We start from the raw sequence: 14,553 nt of genomic DNA, 5'->3' as shown, positions 1-14,553 counted from the left end.
GAAGGAAGGAAGGAAGGAAGGAAGGAAGGAAGGAAGGAAGGAAGGAAGGAAGGAAGGAAGGAAGGAAGGAGAAAGAAAGAAAAAGAAAAAAAGGAGAAAGAAAGAGAGAAAATGAAGGCTCCTAACCAAGACCCAAATGGCTGACCACCTTGCCTCCATGTGGGGGTTTACAGTGGAGGACCTGTCAGTAAGGTTTTCCTCCAGATTTTTAAACACCGTTTTCCCAAAACCTTTGGGGGAAAGAAAGATAAAATCAAAGCTACAAACTTCATTCCCTCACTCTTTAATTTGACATTTATAGAGTAGACATGAATGCTATCATTTGTATCTGAAAAAAAATTGACATAGATTTTACTAATCTCCCAAGCCCCATAAATAAACAAATGTCAATAACATGCCCAACATCTACTTTTAAGTAGCATGATTTTCTTCTGAACCCACCAGAGAAAAATGGTTTCAAAACGTACCCCTAAGTAGCTGAAAGAGTTGGCCAGTTATGTATAATCATTAGATATAAGCCAATTAAATTGCAAATACTAACTGCCAAAAATGAAGATTTTTAAATATAGAAAAGTTGAATTCAAGCCACTCTATTTTCCAGTAAGATAAAGAGGCCATTTCTTGTTAGTGACAATAAAACTACATCACCAGCATAGAGAATAGTTATTTTTGTACTTTTTATAATAAGGGTACATGCAACTAGATCATGCACAAATTGTTTCAAATCATTAAGATACAAATTAAAAAGAAGAGTTGGAGGAAGCAGAGGCAGAACACAGTTTCATTTTATAAAGACTGGAATATCTGATCTGTTAGAAAACCATTCTTAGACGGTGCATAAGCATCAGTTATCAGATCTTACAGCCCAGCTGCATTACGTTATCTTCTGCTCCACCATCCCCACCCCCTGCTCCGTGTCTCAGGAGGCTGACTTGTATGGGCTGCATCAATGGGTTCCCTTGCCCTCGCCCTTCTACAGGAGTTCAGCCAATGGGAGGCACCGCAGGAGATTAGAAAATGGGAGAATAGGAAGTTAGATAATTTAACTCCTCAGCTTCCTCCCTGCTGGACCACTGTGGGTTGGCTGCATTCCTCACCCAAATGCTATTTTCAGGCAGCCCTCTTAATTTGGCTCTACTCTCTAAATCCCAGTAGCCCCTCACTTTCTTTGATTTTTTTTTACCCATGAGTTGCAGTAACTCCTTACTATTATTGTTAGCCTAGGGTACTATATCCACCTCTCATAGGTTTTCCTCAATCCTGCCTGTACCTTTGTTCCTGCTTTTCTCTTTTCTTTCTTTTTTTTTTTTTTTGAGACAGAGTCTTGCTCTGTCACCCAGGCTGGAGCGCAGTGGTGTGATCTCAGCTCACTGCAACCTCCGCCTCCCAGATTCAAGTGATTATCATGCCTTAGCCTCCCAAGGAGCTGGGATTATAGGCACATGCCACCACACCTGGCTGATTTTTGTATTAATATTTTGAGCAGAGATGGAGTTTCACCATGTTAGCCAGGCTGGTCTCAAACTCCTGACCCATCAGCTCCCAAAGTGCTGGGATTACAAGCATGAGCCACTGCACCTGGCTTGTATATAGCTCCTTTCATGAGACTCTCCTTAGTTACTCGGCTCTATGCACTGTTTCCTTACAAGCCCTGATGATACATGAATTCATTACTAGCTTTTAATGCCCAAAGACCAAAAGAGATCAATTAAATTCATAAGCAATCTTAGAGCTACTCCTGAAAGATTTTTCCAGCACATCATAAAGAGTATAACATGGTTAATAATGGAATATTGTACCTAAATCCAACCTGTTCCTCAGGAACTATTAAGGAAAAAAAATGAGAACTGTAATTTATGAAAAACATTTAAATGAAAAGACTGCCAAAATAACAACTCTATGATTTCATACAGCAATATTGTCCTTTAAAAAAGGCAGGGGGCAGGGAAGTTTAACCATACAAAATTAATAAGAGTAAACAAATCAGCCCTCAATTAGAGCAAAACTTGAACAGTTCGGGTGGTAAGAAGTCCTTGTAATTAACAGCACTACATGAGGAAGTAATATCAGGACACAATCAGCAAATAGACTTGTAATCCCAAAGATAGGTGAAGTTGTTCTGGAGTTAAGGCCCTGTAGCTACCCTGCCCCTTACCACTGTGGTACAGTACATGAACAAAATTCTTGAAGTCGGGCAAACCTGCTTTCAAATCTCCAAGTCAAAACCATTTATAAAGTGAAGGAAATAATATTTCCAATGTAGAGTCGTTGCAAGGATCGTTGTAAGAAAAATACATACAAAATACCTAGCACAGTGCCTGATTTACTAAAGTCATTAAGAAATGTACATTCAAAAAGAAATCCAACAGAAGGAAACCGAAGACTTTTACATTCCAAGACAAGCCTGAAAATCAGCAAGTAGATATATATATGTGTGTATATATATGTGTGTGTGTGTGCGTGTGTGTGTGTGTGTGTGTGTGTGTGTGTGTGAAAGAATAGGTTGACAGTGTCCCAGCCAGTCTTTCTGTGGATCATGTACATTTTGAGGACCTCTATAGTGGATGAATTCCTTTCTCAAATTCTCCTCTGTAAGAAATAGTCACCTAAGAGAATTTTCTCATTTTCTGTCCTGGAAGATCTCCAGCTTTCCTTATTTTCCTTGCATTCTATGTTTCAGGTTAATTAGCACTTTCGCCAGTGTACACAGTAATCATTTCTTGCTATCACAAACTATCCCAGAGGCCAGCACAGTTCAAATGGGTACTGGAAAGGCACAAAAATAGGCACAAAATAGGTACAAAATAGGCACACCACTGGCACCTGGGTGCCCTTGCAGCTGACTAGAGGTTCCTCTGACACTTTGTTCCAGAAGTGTCCTAAGTGCAGTGCCCAGCTGGGTCCTCTGCGCGGTCCTTTGAGATCATCCCATCTGAGTGACTAAATATTGCCTTTGGATGGGTGGACCACACCCAGGACCCGGAAGTAAGATCACCATTTCCTCAAAAAAAGGAATGCTCCTTTCTTTCCATTCTACAGTTTGTGTTATGCCAGAGACACATTACTGGCCCTAAAATTCATATTTTAACAGCAATTTCTAAGATATAAAGTTTCTTCAGCAGGACCTTAAAGGAAATGGGAGTGAGGACAAAGTATTTAGACATATGAGAGAGGAAAAGTGTTCTGAAAACTGAGACACTGCACAATGTGTTGGAAAGTCCCATGAAAGCACAGGTGAGAGAACCCTGAAGACAAATCAGTTCAGAAATTCCATCCCCTCCCTGGAGTTGGTTTACAGACCTTGCAAACGTAGACCCAGTTCCCGGAGTTTTCCTGATTCTGGAGCTGCTGTTCCACGGATCCTCAAGACAAACTTCCTAGTAGACTCCTCAATAAAATATTACATGGTGAGCAGAAAGAACTTAAGTAAAAGGGATCAATGTGTAGCAAACACCTACTATGTGCCAGGCATTGCACAGCATTTTTCACACGTTATCTCAGTCAATCCTGATAGTAACCCCATCAAACAGACAGTGTAATCCCCATTTCACAGGTAAAAATGAAGACTCTGAGAAGTTAGGAAACTTACTTAAAATTAACTTGTAGAACAAGAATTTGCGCCAGATCTTCCTGTTTTGTAGCCCATTCTCATTTCATTCTGCCCCAGATAACCTAAATATACAATATCCCCCGTTCTACCATTTTCTACATGTAACTGGGTGCTTGACAATGAACACCGTATCAGTTGACTGTCATTTCATAATCAATCAATACAAAATTAGTTGCTTACAACTATTTATTATATATCATGATTCTGTGAGTCATTTGGGCCATTCTTCCATTGGTCTTACATAAGCCTACTCACAAAGCCACATTTAGCTGGTGGGTTACCTGGAGAGCTTGAGGCAACAGGGTCTGTCTCTACACATGGTCTTTCATAACAGGCTTCTTCACAACATGGTGATCTCAGACAGCTTTCAAGACAAGAAGCCTCAAAGTGCAAGCATTTTACAAGCTTATGTCCCAAACGTTATGGCCAAACCCCAAATAATTATGGGAGGGGACTAGGGGAATGAATACCATGAGGCACAATTCAATGAGAATCATTGCTGCAACAATGTACCGCGGCCAGCCCTCTGATCCCCATGACTGACATCCCTCCTATTTGCAAAATGCATCACTCATCCCAAAACCACCAAAGATCTCATCCAATCATGACATCAGACTACAAGTCCAGACTCCTTACCTGTCTCAGGTCCAGATGTGGTTGAGGCTACTTGGGTGCATTTCCTCATGCAGCTCCACAGGTGTGGCTTCTCATCATTCAGGAACCCAAGAAATTAAAAAAAAAAAAAAAAAAGTTCTTGTCTCCATACATACTCATCATACAATTGTGAGAATGGTACACTCAATAGATACTCCCATTTTAAAGGGGGAAAAATAGAAAGCCACAAAGCCATCCAATCCACAGCAATTCTGAAATCCAATCCTGAGTATATTGCAGGACCTTCTACTCTAGGTAGAGGAAATGGTTTTTGAATATAGCCTAGTTTACCTACTTCTACTCTCTGGAAGTGGTTGCCTCTGCTTTCTCCAAGATGACCTTCGTTTTCAATAAAAATAACCTGCGTGTGCAGCTGAGTAATTTTCTCAGCTTACTTCCTGTTTCCATTTACTTTGAACCTTCTGTACGCCAGTTAGTCCAAACTAGTCCAATACCTTTCAGTGCGGGCTTTCTATATGCCAGGTTATAGTCCACTTGATTAGACAAAAGCTATTTTTGACTAGACCACAACTATATTTGAGATAGTCCTCTACTTTGGTTTATTATGTCAAGGTGCTGTGGGGGAAAAAAATGCCCTTAAAATTCTTAAAAGCCATTTGCCTGGCTGAGACAATCTAATAGTGATTATTTTAAAGCACTTTGTGGTCTTCACAAAGTCTTATAGCCACACCCTTGATTTGATTTGTACCCGAGACCATTTCTAACTTTGAGAATCTTTGGGCAGTGGGAGAGACTGGAAATGTGACACAGTTTTACTTCCCACCTAGCATGTCCTGGGCACTCCATATTTGCTTTAAATTCTGCCTGCAAATGGAGCAATTCATTTTTTCTGTTGTTCATCTCTCTCTTCCTATACCTTATTATATATCACTTTAAAAAAGCTAATTGGCCGGGCGCGGTGGCTCAAGCCTGTAATCCCAGCACTTTGGGAGGCCGAGGCGGGTGGATCACGAGGTCAAGAGATCGAGACCATCCTGGTCAACATGGTGAAACCCCGTCTCTACTAAAAAATACAAAACATTAGCTGGGCATGGTGGCGCGTGCCTGTAATCCCAGAGACTCAGGAGGCTGAGGCAGGAGAATTGCCTGAACCCAGGAGGCGGAGGTTGCGGTGAGCCGAGATCGCGCCATTGCACTCCAGCCTGGGTAACAAGAGCGAAACTCCATCTCAAAAAAAAAAAAAAAAAAAAAGCTAATTGACCCCTTCAGCATTCTAAATGGAAACTTCCTTAAGCCAAATTGGCAAGTTCATTAAGTACATTTTTTATCCTCCATGTTTCTGGAGATGACAATGTTGCCAGTAATTATTCTACTACTGCATAATGTGATTTGCCCTTTATCAGGCTCCAGTAGTGCTTTCCTCTCAGGTCCTCAGGCTCCACTAATACTCAACTTGCTGCACCTACTGCCCCCGCTAGCCACTCAGCCCCAAAGCCAATGCCTCAAGTTTAGCTTTTCATTACAGCAACATACCATTTCTGGGTATAAATTTTTATATCAGGCTAGGCACGGTGGCTCACAACTGTAATTCCAGCACTTTGGGAGGCCAAAGTGGGCGGATCACCTGAGGTCAGGAATTTGAGACCAGCCTGGCCAACATGGCAAAACCCTGTCTCTACTAAAAATACAAAAATTAGCTGGTCACGGTGGTGGGCGCCTGTAAACCCAGCTACTCAGGAGGCTGAGGCAGGAGAATCAATTGAACCTGGGAGGTGGAGGTTGCAGTGAGCTGAGATCATGCCACTGAACTCCAGCCTGGGCAACAAGAGCAAGACTCTATCTCAAAAAAAGAAAAAAAGAAAAAAAATTTATATATATATATATATAAGTTTTCCATTTCTATGAAGTAAATTACCCCAAAATTTAATGGCTTAACAGCAATTTCTATTTCTCATGATTCTGTGAATTAGCTGGGTCACTCTTCTGCTGGTCATACCTAGGATCATTCATGCAGCTGCATCCAGCTCATGCTGGGGACTGGGCTCAACTGACCTCTCCTACTACATGGTATATAATTCTGGGCTTCTTTATAGCATAAAGGTCTTAGGGTTCCAAAATGACAAGCCCCAACATGCAAGTGCTTCCATCACATTTGTTTATTTCATTTCATTTCATTTCATTTCATTTCATTTCATTTCATTTCATTTCATTTCATTTTGAGATAGAGTTTCACTCTTGTTGACCAGGCTGGAGTACAGTGGCACGATCTTGGCTCACTGCAACCTCCATCCACCAGGTTTAAGGGATTCTCCTTCCTCAGTGTCCCAAGCAGTTGGGATTATAGGCATGTGCCACCACACCCAGCTAATTTTGTGTTTTTAGTAGAGACAGGGTTTCACCATGTTGGTCAGGCTGGTCTCTACTCCTGGCCTCATGATCCGCCCACCTTGGCCTCCCAAAGTGCTGAGATTACAGGTGTGAGCCACTGCACCCAGCCCACATTTGTTTATATCACATTAGCCAAAGCAAGTACAAGGCTGAGTCCAGTACAAATATGGGAGAGGCATATAAGGGTATGGATACTAGGAGGTGTAATCCATTCAGGTCATTGCTATAACAATCTGCTCTAACACCAAAACGTAAGTTTCATGCTTTTATCCACATTCATATTCAAGTATACAGCCCAGTGTCTTGTTCACTTTGGCTTATTTGGCATATGTTTGCTTAACTGAATTAAAGACATAAAATTTCTAGAAACACAAGGACCAGAAAGGCTTAAAATATGATAGTTTTAGAAATCCAAAAGACTATAAAGCAAAGCTAACCATTAAAAAACATTTTTTCACCATGTTTCCTTAATTTTACGAATCAAATATCTTTTCCAACCAAAGGGATTTAGGACATCATAATTTTCAAATAAACGACTGACTCATCAACCTTGTCTCTGTTACGGTCATAGCTATTCTAGAAATAAATTCTATATGAATTTGCAAATTTTCTCATTCTAAATAACTGTTTGAACATCTGAATAATCACACAATGTAGATTCCTCTGTATTTGCACAAGAGAAAAAGAATTAAATAGAATTACTGGCATTTCAAACCCAGTATTTGAATTTTGCTAAGATTAGACGTTAGACTTGATTTGTCTTTCCCATCTGAGGATATAGGTATATTTAGTTTTTCACTAAAATAAAGAGAATCACGGCTGTGTTTCAATGGCCTCAAAGGTTCTTTTCCTATCAGTCATTTTCTCCAGAAGAGGTTGAGGTTTTTCATCAATAGTAGTGGATAATGATGAGCACATTTTGAAACTGACTCATGATTAATGATATCTTCCTTTCAATGATTGATAGACCATAAAACTCTGCACTGAAAGACACATTCTTCCCTTGCTACCAACTGTGAGTCTAAGAATCCAGGTATCTTAGCACTAATTTTTTTTCCCATGAAGCAGAATATCCCATCAAGGTGTAACAAGGGAATTCACTGAGAACTCAATTTGCATGTGGTGGTTTTTTTGTTTTGTTCTGTTCTATTTTGTTTATTTGCTTGCTTGTAATACAATTAACCCTTTGCCTAAGTTTTCACTTCTAGCAAATGATGTTCCTACCCCAATGTAGGGGACAACAGGAGGGGCTCCCGAACCTATTTTTTGGGACCAGATGGGGCCGGTAATGCATTCTTCATTTGAAACTCCTGCTACCAATTAGTCCTGATAAGTATGTGCAGCCTATTGTGGTGCTGATGATAACAATAACCAGCGTTTATTGATTCCTCTCTGTGCCAAGCATTGTTCAAAGCACTTTACAGGATTAACCCATTTAATCCTCACAAGTCTCTGAAGTAGGCATTATGATTATCTCTACTTTATAGAGAAGGGCACTGAGGTGTCAAGCAACTTATTTGGAGTTCAATAGCTTTAAATGGCAGAGCCAGGGTTTGAACCCACCACCAGCTCTGCTGCTTCAAAGACACTGGTCTTAAGCAGAATTCAGAATTTCTTCCTGCATCTGTGGCTGTAGGGCTGTCATCTCAGCAGGATGTCACTGATACTCATAGGCTTTGATGTTAGTTCACCTATCTGACTCTCTGATGCTTTGCACAAATTGTTGATAGATAATTATTGTCACATAAGGCCAGTGACATCTCGGTCCAGATTGTCTCCTTTATTTTCTGGGAGACTATATTCTCCTAGAATCCAAATGGGATTGCTACCCATGCCACTGTCTGTGCCGATATCTCATGGCCTCCAACCCCAAAGCTGGAACTCTCATGCGCCATGCTGCCTCCCCATTCACCACCACCATGTCCCACCCCTACACACACTCAATCCCAATGTGTTTCCTGAGGGTCTACTGTATGTCAGGCCCATAGTACATACAGAAGATAAACCCACATACTGGGAGCTGTCATTCCCAACAGCCCAGACTTCCAATTTGAGAAACGTGATTACTTTGGGGAAATATCGACATGGAGGTAATTGGTAAGGAGAAATGTTTTAGGAAAGATTCAGCCTAAACCACCTTTGTAGTCCCTTCCAACCCCAGCCCCATCCTCCTAATTTCTCTCTAAGGCAAGCATTTATTAGTTTGATTTCAACACACACACTTGTACCTGTAATTACTATACAATGTCTGTTTACTTTTTAAATGAAAACGAATTTAAATTAATCTTGTTTTGTGAATTTCAAGGCACCCCCTGAGATAAATGAAGACACTCCAGGGTGTCATCAAACTAGTGCTGGGAATTCTACTCTACAAAGTAGACAAGAGAGCTCATTAAACCTTGAAGGAGCCAGAGGGGAGACATGCATATAGATATAGAGAGAGCGCACTAAAAAGAGAGTTTTATATGGGCAGTATTCACTTATATATGTACACACACACAAATATATGTGAAAGGTGGTGCACCAAAATGTGCTGATCTTTAGGTGACTTGTTTCTCGTAAACTTAATATCAATGCCACTCATTACTAAGCTCTCTGCACCAAGAGGAGATGCTGGGAACAACGTTTCCAAAATTCCTTCCCATATATCTTGAGTGGCAATGAAACGCACCCGTGTAAGATTTGGAAAGGAAAGAGAGACCATGGTGTACCAGAGATGGGTAAGTGCATAGGCAGATGAGAGGTTGAAAACAGCGTCCAGGTGAATTTCTTGGGACTCCCCACATGAGTGCTGCAGATGGAGATAATTGGTGGGAATTCCAGAAGTTCCTGAGACTTACAGTGGAATCACTTCCAGGCAAGATCTTCAAGAGCATCTCACTTAGATGCTACCAGCTCAGATCATCTGGTACCTTTGCTACTCAGCCCACCTGCCAGGTATGTAAACCTTTAATTTCTTATATTGCTTCCCTTCATACTAGGAAAGCATGGAATGGCTTCTCTTTTCCTAATTGAACACCAACTAATATAAATAGGTAATAGGTAATCATTTTTAAATGTTTGCATGTGTATGTATTTTAATGCTTTTACAATAAACATTTTTATAATACAGCAATAAAGGCTTTAATATGTGTTTAGTATATAATGCCATAAATATTCTAATAGACATGATGCAGACACTTAGAAGAGGGATACAGAACATGAATTCAAGCAGGGAAAGCTTCCTAGAGAAAGTGGTCTGTTTCCAAACTGAAATTTAAGGAAGTTGGGGTGTTGCTGCAGGGAAAAGGCGCAGCATGGGCACAGGCACATAGGAGAGCTCTGCTTCTCTGACTGCTACACATTATTCAGTGTGATGGGAACAAACACTGCTGCAGAGGAATGAGGTAAGGTGAGGCTGAAGGAAAAATCAGGAGGCTTCATCCTGGAGGGTTTGATATGTCAGTCTATAAATCTTGGGGGTTTGTTCTTGAAGACAATAAGGACTTATTGAAGAACTGGAAAAGTAAGATCTGTGTTCTTTAAAGGTCTCTGCGGGTGCACAGAGGGGAAATGTGTGGAGGCTGGGATAGAGGAGGCCAGTCAGGGATCCACAGAGACGAGGGGTCCTAAGGAAGTTTTGGAGGAATCAGATTTGAGTGGGAGGAAGGTCTGCTACAGAGGGGAAAGGACGGGCCTGTGTGAAAAAACGTTGGCCATGGTGCCTTCTCCTTTCCCCCAAACTGTAGGGCGGCTAGAGACATTTAAATTGGAGAATAATGACTGGGGCACTTTTTGCCTTGCGTGGAAAATAGTATAAAGGCAGGTAGAGTAGGAAGCAATGCTTCAAGCATTCCTCTAGAAAGGAAATCTGGAAACCAAGCCCTTCCTTGGAACAAAAAACAGGAAAGGTACATGTACATTAAGCATGTTTTTCTTGGACATCTTTCTAACCTGTAGATAAAGCCAATGTGTTGTTCTAATCCAGGATGCTTAGGTGTTTCTAATTGACCTCAAGTTTTCACCCAGACCAGATAGGCCCCTTTAAGGCCTCTCCCTCTGCTGATCAGCTCCTCTGCCCATAGCCCTGCTCAGCTAAAACTTCTCAGCTCCAGAGAAGAGATACCTGGAGATCTCCAAGTCGCCACCTCTGTGACCAGATGACTTTCTGGGTGCTACCGATGACCAAAGGAAAAACAGAGTTGCAGAACAAACCGTCTCACACCAGGGCTTTTTAATCAGGTGTGCCTATGAGCCACCTGGGGACCTCATAAGTTGGGGGGAGAGGCCTGAGATTCTGCATTTATCACAGGCTTCCATGTGACACCAACTGTGGATCACACCTTGAGAAGCAGCAGTCTAAAGGTGGTGGAGGGAGCAGCCAGGAGTTTAGAAGGTGCCAAAAGGAAACCAGATCCTGACAGTTTGTGAGCTCCATTGGTTCATCGTATTTGTTGCATCTGCAACAAATGAACTCTGGAATGAAATCTGGAAAATGAACTTATGTAGTCTATAGTTTTAGAGATTGAAAAACTTAAAACAAAGGGGAAAGAAAAAAAGCAATACAGCACTTTAGAAACTTCAAAGGTATAGTGCTGTGACCAGCATATTAAAGATAAGAAAATAAAATAAATAAAGGCATCTGTATTGGTTTTCTATGCTGCATGACAAATTGCCACAAACTTAATGGCTAAAGAAACAGCCTTTATGATGTCAGTTCTGTAGATTAGAAGTTAGGTACAAGTTAGCTGAACCTCTGTTCAGGGTCTCCTCAGGCTGATTCAAAGTGCCAGCCAGGCTATGGCTCAGCTGAGGTTCGAGGCAGCATAGAGGGAAGAAGTGAGAGAGTCTACCAAAAACCGTTTTGATCACAGAAGTGGCTCTTCCCTGAGTGCTCCCTCTTGATTCCATTCTTGTCTTCCTTGGTTGAATGGCTTTTCAAAAACCAAAGCCTAGTCCCCTCCTCCCTCCCCACCTCCAGCCCCCATGATAATAGCATCTGATGTGAGACAGCATTCCCAGCACCCCAACTTAAACTTGCAATGTGCTCCTGGGATGGTCTAAGAAAAAAGAAAAATATAATCTTAAGTTGTATAAGGCAACTGACTTGTCAAAAGTACAGGAAATCAACTAGTAAATTGTGAGATTTCAGTTATGGTACGTTCTGCAACAGTATATGAATCACAAATATTTCAACGAGACAAAAAAAGAGAAACAAGGAAAAGCTATCAGTGCCATCTTGTGGAAAGACCTATATTAAAATGTCCAAGGTAAGCTGGCCACACCCCAAACCATTTCAAAGGCTCTGTGCCCAAGGCTGACACACATCCAACTGACACCAGGGTAGGCGCACTGATCATTTGCCTGGTTCTGGTAGAGGCTCCATTCTAATTGCTTGTTTCTTGTGCCATGACCAATTGTTAAATAATTTGTATATCATCTCTAACCATACAAATACAACAGCAACCTATACCTCCAACCCCATACACACACAAAATTCATACCCAGGCTGCTCTGGTTGGTTCTCCCACAGAACATGGTTATCCAGATATGGAAAATTTGCATTGACCTATCACAACATCCCTATGTACACACACTTAGACCACAACTTCTTACAGTATAACTCTTTCTTTCTGAATTAACCTTGTTTTAATTTTTTTACTTATTGAGTTTATTGTGAATTATCTTTCTTCTTTTCCTCAAACTGAATATTTTTATCTATATTAGTTATATATTACTGCATAATAAATTACCCAAAATTTGATGGCTTAAAAGAATAAATATTTATTATCTCACAGTTTCTGTAGGTAAGGAATTTAGGAGAGGCTTAGCTGGGTTGTTCTGGCTCAGGGAATCCATGAGGTTCTAGTCAAGATGTTGGTTAAGTCATCTAAAGTCTTCATAAGCTGGAGAATTCACTGCAAAAATAGTGAGCCACTGACTTGATGGTTGGTGGGAGGCTTCAGTTCCTCACCACATGGATCTCTCCACACAGCTGCTTGAGTGTTCTCAGGACATGGCGGCTGGCTTCTTCCCAAAGCTTCCCATGGTGGGTCTTCTTTCCAAGAAAGAACAAGGCAAAAATTAAGTATTTTATGATGCCACTTAGGAAGCCACTCACCACCATTTCCACAGTATTTTACTGGTTACAAAAATCATCCCTATCGATGTGGAAAAGGACTATGTAGGCATGAAATGACTCATTGGGTACCACCTTGGAAGCTAGCTGCCATACTATTGCTTCTTAGGTTCAATTTCCAGATCATCGAATCTTAGGTGTGAAGTGTGTTTAGACATTAAAAAATCAGAACACTGAAGACACTGAGAATTCTGGCTGTAGTCCATGGGCCACAGGACCCTGAACCCAAGCAATGCTTTGCATTGGTGGAATGCAGGGACCTACCTGGAGGAAGCAATTCTCTGTCTCCAGTTGCTCCCCTAATTGCCACTGGCATCAAACAAATCAGGGAACTAGGGCTTCAACATGAACGTGAACAAGAACTAAGTCAAAACATTCTTATCAGCTGGAAAAAGGGAGGCTGAGATACCCTAAAAATGTTCTGTTGAGCCTTATGTTCTGTTGAGTTTTATTTTTCTTTTAGGGGTACATGTGAAGAATGTACAGGTTTGTTACATAGGTAAAAGTGTGCCATGGTGGTTTGCTGCACAGGCCATCCCATCAGCTAGGTTTTAAACTAAGCATCCATTAGCTATTCTTCCTGATGTTCTCCCTCCCCCAGCCCCTACCCTAGATGGGCCCCAGTGTTTGTTGTTCCCCCCTCCCCATGTGTTCATGTGTTCTCATCATTCAGCTCCCACTTATAAATAAGAACATGCAGTGTTCGGTCTTCTGTTCCTGTGTTAGTTTACTGAGGATAATAGCTTCCAATTCCATCCATGTCCCTGCAAAGGACATGATCTTGTTCCATTTTATGGCTGCATAGTCTTCCACGGTGTATATGTACCACATTTTCTTTATCACTGATGGGCATTTAGGCTGATTCCATGTCTTTGCTGTTGTGAATAGTGCTGCAATAAACATACATGTGCATGCATCTTTATAACAGAATGATGTATATTCCTTTGGGTATATACCCAGTAATGGGATTGCTGGATCTGCTGAGCTTTTAATTGGAATAGACAAACTGGAAAGAAAAATCCCTCTCTTCATAAGACTTTTCTGGTAGTTCCAATTCAAGCTTATCTTCCCCCCACCAACTTCTGCACTTGGTATTTTTACTGAACAATTAGCTTTTTAATATGAATTACCTGATTGTGTTTGATGAGCAATTTAGTAGTTTATTATATGTCCTGAGAGTAGCTACATCAAAGTCTAAATCCGCCCCCCACAACAGGATGTTGTAAATTCCTTGAAGTCAGGGAAATTTCCTAAGCTTATTACTCAGCCCACCATCAGTGTCAACAGATTGTTCTCCAGGAACATGGTCATTCCAACACACTCCATACACGTGCCATCACACACATGCACACCACCGGAGCAGTGCTCGCTAAAGAACAAGCTTTACTTATCTTGTTTCACAAAAATAGTAATTAGACATAGCCAAGATAATACCGACACAGCCATTCTTTATTTAAAAGCATAGTCCAGTAAAAAGTATACTTCAAAGAGGTACTATCCAATTCTCAACACAGTCCTCAAACTTGTGCCTTTAAAAAGAATTACAAATACACATTGCCACATGGTCCTCGAGACTCACATTCACTCCTAGAAATGTACCTTCACAGTCTTGCCAATGCATTCTACTTATTAATTTCTCATTCGTTTAACATGTTTTAGCCCTGTGGCTCAGGCTCCATATTAGAATGTGTGGAATTCAAAGACAGAACAATGCATTCTTGGCTCCTGTGCAAACAGGTATCCTCAATACAATGAAATAACTGCTCTACTGGGAAGACATATTTACACAAGGTGAGATGGGAATACAAAAAAAAAAAAAAAA

The 14,553-nt window shown here is 41.0% G+C and overlaps 1 long non-coding RNA gene across 1 annotated transcript in view; it reads left to right on the top strand.

Moving 5' to 3' along the window:
* LOC119467637 overlaps positions 1 to 14,528 on the top strand; it is an 18,528-nt gene extending 4,000 nt beyond the window's left edge. Inside the window, exons 2-3 of the long non-coding RNA XR_005196183.1 lie at positions 9,437 to 9,550; positions 14,391 to 14,528. This is a non-coding gene — a long non-coding RNA (uncharacterized LOC119467637). The remainder of the gene's footprint in view (positions 1 to 9,436; positions 9,551 to 14,390) is intronic.
* Positions 14,529 to 14,553: the final 25 nt, after the last annotated feature.

Source organism: Cebus imitator, unplaced genomic scaffold (assembly GCF_001604975.1).
Source record: "Cebus imitator isolate Cc_AM_T3 unplaced genomic scaffold, Cebus_imitator-1.0 Scaffold313, whole genome shotgun sequence".
Lineage (NCBI taxonomy): Eukaryota > Metazoa > Chordata > Mammalia > Primates > Cebidae > Cebus > Cebus imitator.
The sequence above is the reverse complement of the archived record's forward strand: the minus strand, read 5'-3'. Positions and strand labels throughout refer to the sequence as shown.